Raw genomic sequence first — 6,669 nt, forward strand, 5'->3', positions numbered from 1 at the left:
AGTCACACCTTTTATGACGTCAAGTGCAAGTATTTTAAGAGGTCTGTGGAATTATGCCTCAGCTCATACAAAGGTGTGTTCATGCAAAAGATAGTAACAAAGCTTACACAAAAAAAAAATGCATTCGTTGTCTAAAACTAAAAATATATTCTGACTGTTTTCTGAAAGCTTGAACAAAAAATTGAAAATTTGACAAAAGATTGCGTGATTACAAGTGGATGGTGTTTAAGCTTGGGATTCAGTTCACAAGGTAATGAAAAAGTAAATATAAAAAAGGCCTCCAAAATTAGAAATAATTGAAAGATTTCCTAAAGAATTAGATTATGAAATCTTTTAACAATGAAAAGTATTTCTCTAGCCTCTATATTTTACTGTTACAACATGCCTTAACATTGAATTATTGCGAATGACATTATTATTTTGTATTATCTTATGCCCTGAAATAAGAGGTGTATGTGTTTGTTTGATAATTGACTGAAAATTGGTAATTAATTCATATATAATTAGTTAGCTAAGCAGCTTAGGCCATCCATACAGGTTAAGACCTTTTATCTCGCATGTTGTTATGAAAAAAGATATCATGTGACATATTTTAGAAGGGGAGCTGGGGACTATAAAAACTTGAAGTGCAAAGTGAAACCATTTTAGAAAGATAAAGTGCTTTATAGTTCATTAATTATTTAGAAGAGTGTTCTTGATTTAAGTGGAACGATGTAATTGGTATAATTAGGCAATGTAGTCAGGTTGGGTTATTGGAGTATAGCACTGTGGTAGTACTTTAGCACAGTAGTACTGTAGCATTAATGGTAGCACTAGATTGTAGTGCTACAGTACTAGGGTAAGACAGTGGCAACTTGTGGTACAGAGCTACAGTAATACAGTTAAAGAGTAATACAAAACTTAACTGCTACAGTACTAGAGTTGTACAAGGATACAGTGCAACAGTGGTAATGTTGAAGACTACTACATTGCTACAGTGGAAATGTACTAGAGTGCTTTTCTGCAATAATGCATCTCGGCTACTTTGGGAAATGTTATTGGGTCAGTTATGAAGTGAAATCAAGAAAACTATTAGAAATATGAAATTAATGAGGGTTGTCATAAAAGCACTATCAGAAGTGCTGCTCAATAAAAGTTAAAGGTTTGCAGGAATTAAAGATGTGGCACTCAATATGCTGAGAAAGAGTTATGAAGATTAAAGATATACATACATTTCAATGACAAAAGTGTGCAGGAATCGCTTGTCTTAAAATCCATATAGAATGATGACCTTGGCATGGGGTGTTTTTTAAAAATCATGGTTATGGGCACAGCTGAAAGAAAAATGTGTGATAAAAATTAAGTATTGTAACCGACCGGTTGGCAAAATTAATGGGTCTTTTTTATCTAGTAACAAAATAAAAAATGAAACTAAAAAGAAAGGATGATTGAAGCAGATGAAAAGGTTAGTTACATATAAAGTGTAACAATTAGTCCTGGTTCCTGAAAATGCTAGGAACTAACATTGACCAATAGAGTGAGAGGACTCATTATCTATGGGAATGGAAAGTATTCAGCAAAAGATATAGATAGAAATAAATTTTGGAATGGTAGTGAAGTATAACATATTTGATTTGAAAAGCCGCCACATTTGGCTACTGGTAGTTTATAGCTGATAGGCTAGTAGTAGGTCATGCAATCTTAAAGCAGCATTGATGATAGACCAACCAGTAGTTAGAGTTCACTAAAAAATAATACTGTCTAAGCATATGGAAAGATAAAGGCATCATATATAAGAATAGAAAGAAAGAAAAGTACATATATACATAGAGTGAGATTGATATTTTAAAGCAAAATATTTGACAAGATAAGCACAGAATGCAATGCAGCATGGTAGCAACGTAGTAAAAAGTATGAGGGCAGTAAACTCTATGAAATTAGAAAAAAATATATTATTGTCATAAATGAGGAGGATGGGGAGGGAGGGGTACAAACCCCAACAGTCGAAGCAAAATGGCTTTGCTAATTTAGAAAACATGTATGACAAGACGGTTATCTAAGAGAGTTAATTGTGAAATATATCTGTGTATGTGCTAGTATGGTATGATCATTTTGATAAAGTAGTAAGAATAAAGTAGTAAGACAAGCAAAAAAGAAAAATACCTAAGAAATATATTGAATAAATACAGAACAAAAAATAACAAGAATGCAAATAATCAATGTAAAAAATAGTTATGGCATGTTGAAATAAAAGTAGAGTAAAGGGAGATGGAGTACATGAACATATTTTGCCACGAGATAATGAAAAAGAGAGAGAAAACATGGTGTTTAGTTTAGCATAAGAAATAAAGATAATGAAGCCATGATCAAAAAATATAGAAAATGTTGAAATGTAAGTGTTTGTTAATGAAAATTTGAAAGATGTTTTTTATAAGAATGGTATTGAAAGTAAGAATGATTTACCTTGAAAGATAGTTGGTGGCTGGCTGGCTGGCTGCGAAGGAGGTAGGTGAGTTGAAAAGAAAGTACTATACTAAAGGGAGATAAGGAAGAAGTGAATAATGATATGTATGGATGACGGATGCATGTGATTTGCATTTAATGATGAAAAGGGAAACGAGGCTGTCTCGGCCGCCAAGACAAGGGAAGGGAAGGTTCACATTGAGGAACCTGAAGGCATCATGAAGCCTAATGATGGTTTAAAACCGCGTTGACACGAAGAAATGTGTGAACGCCTACTGCAGGTAACACGGGGAAGGTATTTTGAAAGAAATGATTGGGAAAAGATCGTCCAAAATAGGAGGTTATTAGGAAAGAGCGGTTTGTGTTACCTGTGAAGTAGGGATCCTCGATGATGAATGAGTGTTTGACCAACAGCAATGAAAGTTGAGTGGGCCACGGAATAGGGGTAGGGAAGGCGGCGAGTGAATTGGGAGTTGGTCAAAGACTTGTATGTGTTTTGTTTGGAGGGGGAGTCCATGCCGATGGCCATGTTGGATTCCCGTGATCCTCTGCGGTCTTTGTTATTCTTCTCTTCCCTTTGGGTTTCCTGTGTTTTGCCACCATTAGGCTTTGTTTGGATGTTTGTTTTGGCCATAGAAAGGATGCTTTGCGGTTGCTTAAGTAACAGTTTGATGTGCTTGTAACCGCAGGAAAGCCCCCAACTCCTTGCAGTGGAAAGAGTTGAAGTATCCTGGCGAAAAACAACATCACATTGTAGTTTGTTCTCTGCTGTTCTGTTCGATATCCCTTCGATATATTGAAATCAGATATTTTGTTTGTGGATGTATCATAGGTATGTTAACAGAGAAGTTGGCTATTTGTTACTCTCAACTCAGAGGTATGTTAAAAATGCTTAACGCTTACTAGCAATGAATGGGACATGAGTGTGAAAAAATGATGAGTTTGCTTGCTAGATGTTGATTCAGAATTTTATGTTCTACTTACTGCAAGCACTGCGTCTTGATTGAATATCTTAATTGAATATGAAATAGAGAATGAAAGCCACATTACCCAAATACTACAAGAAATTTAGGAGTATGAAGATATTGCGATTTCACTGTACATTAGTCAGCTCGTTCGTGTATTTGTAGGCAGGCAGGCAAGACACGAAGTGATAATTTAAATACATCGTAAAAGCATATTGAAACTGAAAAAAAAATACGAATAGTTTCAATGCATGTGGTAATAAAATAGTCCTCCTTGGGTGTGTGCTTCATAGCTAAATGCCATATAGTGGAAAAGTGAATACACCTACTTGCAAGAATGTAGTCATACGAAAATATAACAATAGAACATTAGCGATTTGGTGGGATAAGAATTACCGTAAATCCTCAATTTAGCCCCCCTCTCTAATAAGCCCCCCTTCCCAATAAGCCCCCCCCCCTTTTTAAAGGAAGAAATTTGTTAAGCCCCCCTCTCTTTTTAGCCCCCCCCCCCCCCCCCTCTCCTCTCCCCTTCCTCTTCATAACTAAAGAATCACGTGTACTGATTAAAGGTGATTTACGGTATTAAAGTCTTGATACAGTAGTTCACTAACATAATCACAACAGTTTGTTCCTCATTTTCGGTTGCACGATCTCCAACTTCATATGCTTAAGGTTTTCTCCTCTGCGATCTAGTTTTTTGTGAAGAATAATTTAAAGTCTTCTTGTTAGTTGATATTGCAGCGTATAGCGCTCCGGAACCACTAGTCCATCCTCGAGTGCGCACACCGTAAATTATACTTGAGAGACTAACACAGGTGAATCAAATAATAAAAATACTATGTACATCACTACAGATTATGCGAGACGGTCAATAGTAATGCTTCCGTTTAATCCTGAGTTACAATGATATTACATCCTTACAGCGTGCAACTTACTGCGTTTCGATAAAATCAATAAGCCCCCTCTCAAACGTGCCTGAAATAAATAAGCCCCCCGGGAGGCTTAAGAGAGGATTTACGGTCTATTAAAAAACAAAAGAAGGTCACTGAAGCTGAAGTTTCTATTTTGTCTTTTAATGTATTCCCCTGTCACTAAATTACTAATGTTCTTTCTAATATCGTATGACAATGTTCTTGCAAGAAGGTGTATTTCGTTGGCCATATATACTTATTGAAATAAAGTTAGTCTGAAAAGCCATAAGAAAAGCTATATAGCTGAAGCCGACAAGGATTATGGGTAGATACATCCTACATGTTTCATCCGCTGGATAACTGTTGATGGACTTGCTCATCTTATCCCAGGTTATAGTGTCACCTTTCCTGAGCATCCTCAACTGAAGTTTCTATGAAAGAAGCTTTACTTGTTTGAAATAAATTGTTTCCCATGATCCTCAGTGATCTCAGCTTTCTGGGATTTTGGTGACTGACTTTATTGAAATAAGTATATACGACAACCGTGGTATATCGCCTCTGACTACCTTTACATATATATATGGTTATATCTGCTTACCTATACTTACGCATGATTGCCTGCAGTTACCTGTGCTTACCTGTAGTTAGCTATGATTTACTGTCCATACCTGTGATTGCCTGTGATTACCTGTCATTATTTGTGAATACCTGTGATTACCTGTCCTTACCTTAATTACCTGTTATTGCATCTCCTTACCTATGATTAGCAATAAAATAATGACTGTGGGCTTTCTAGTTACTAAATAAATAAGTAAGTTGGTTGGTTGGTTGGTTAACTAACTTGCAGCAGGATAGCTTTAGATATCACTAACGTGGGACAGTTATTCGTATTTTAATCGTGAGCATAGAATTCAGTATAGAGCTTTTTATTGAAACATACTAAAATATACGAGGTTAGCTAAAGTGCAAGTCTGCGAGTCCGAGCCTCTGTTTGCGAGCCACGAGCCTATATTTTACGAGACTCCAGTTTAGGCATACCACTTTTGTATTTTTGAACTTTTTTTTTTTGTAGGAGACTACTATCTGGTTCATATTTACCTACCTGGTGGATGCGCGAACCCGTGAGATAAGTTAACTCCCCTAACTATGACGCCGTTTAAGTTACTGCAAACTTAAATATTGTCATAAAGTCGCTCATGCTTAAAGTACTGCTAAAAGAAACCATGAACGTAGCCTTCCTCGGCAACAATTTCACTGGTGCATTTTGTTTTAGAGGTTCAAACCAGATAAATATGATATGTGTAACAACTTTAGCTAACCCTTCTCTTCCAACACAACACACGCTTACACAAAAGATTGCCCCGAGGGTCGGGAACAAACAGAATGAGTGTTAAAAATGATCAAGAGTATTACGTCCTGTTTAGTGGATATAGATGCGGTAAGGAAATGGCAAGTGTTGTGCACCGGCGGCCGTTTCACCCAGGCTCGCGCCAGAGGCTGCGTCACGACCGCCGCGCCCTCCTACTCGTCGGGGCCTGGCATTCGCCCCGACGGCACGGTATAGGTGCGACGCTTGAGCGCCATCCATTTTCAGGGCTAGTTGCTTCGGCAGGTGAGTTGTTACACACTCCTTAGCGGATTCCGACTTCCATGGCCACCGTCCTGCTGTCTGTAGCAACCAACACCTTTTGTGGTGTCTGAATGAGCGTCGACTTAGGCACCTTAACCGCGCGTTCGGTTCATCCCGCATCGCCAGTTCTGCTTACCAAAAATGGCCCACTAGGAACTCGCATTCGTCGTCCGGCTTCAATCAAGCAAGTCGGGCTTCTTACCAATTTAAAGTTTGAGAATAGGTTAAAGATTGTTTTAATCCCAAGGACCTCTAATCATTCGCTTTAACCTGATAAAACTGCACTGAGTTCCAGCTATCCCGAGGGAAACTTCGGAGGGAACCAGCTACTAGATGGTTCGATTAGTCTTTCGCCGCTATACCCAAATTTGACGATCGATTTGCACGTCAGAATCGCTACGAGCCTCCACCAGAGTTTCCTCTGGCTTCACCCTATTCAGGCATAGTTCACCATCTTTCGGGTCCCAACAGATGCGCTCTTACTCAAACCTTCCTAAGAGTAGAATAGGTCGGTCGATGATGCGCCCCCCGCGACAGGGGGTTCTCACCTCAGCGGCCGAGGCCGCCTTCACTTTCATTCCCGCCTGGGAGTTTCGATCACTCGAAGACTCGCGCACATGTTAGAATCCTTGGTCCGTGTTTCAAGACGGGTCGGATGAGGCCATATGACCGCCAGCGCGTCCTGGGCGCGTTGTGTGAGGTCAACACCGAAGCGACCGGC

At 38.7% G+C, this 6,669-nt stretch overlaps 1 long non-coding RNA gene and 1 pseudogene across 1 annotated transcript; both read right to left on the minus strand.

Annotated features, from left to right (window-relative positions):
* Positions 1-1,225: 1,225 nt before the first annotated feature.
* On the minus strand, positions 1,226-2,955 carry LOC148909302 (uncharacterized). Its single transcript, XR_016120416.1, has 3 exons — positions 2,811-2,955; positions 2,443-2,512; positions 1,226-1,313 (listed from the first exon to the last, which is right to left on the minus strand). It is a non-coding gene; the product is annotated as an uncharacterized LOC148909302 (long non-coding RNA).
* A 2,790-nt stretch (positions 2,956-5,745) lies between these two features.
* LOC148909303 (large subunit ribosomal RNA) overlaps positions 5,746-6,669 on the minus strand; it is a 1,668-nt pseudogene continuing 744 nt past the window's right edge.

Source organism: Actinia tenebrosa, unplaced genomic scaffold (assembly GCF_029948245.1).
Source record: "Actinia tenebrosa isolate PJP-AT-01 unplaced genomic scaffold, QUT_ActTen_1.0 PGA_scaffold2__45_contigs__length_23673736, whole genome shotgun sequence".
NCBI lineage: Eukaryota > Metazoa > Cnidaria > Anthozoa > Actiniaria > Actiniidae > Actinia > Actinia tenebrosa.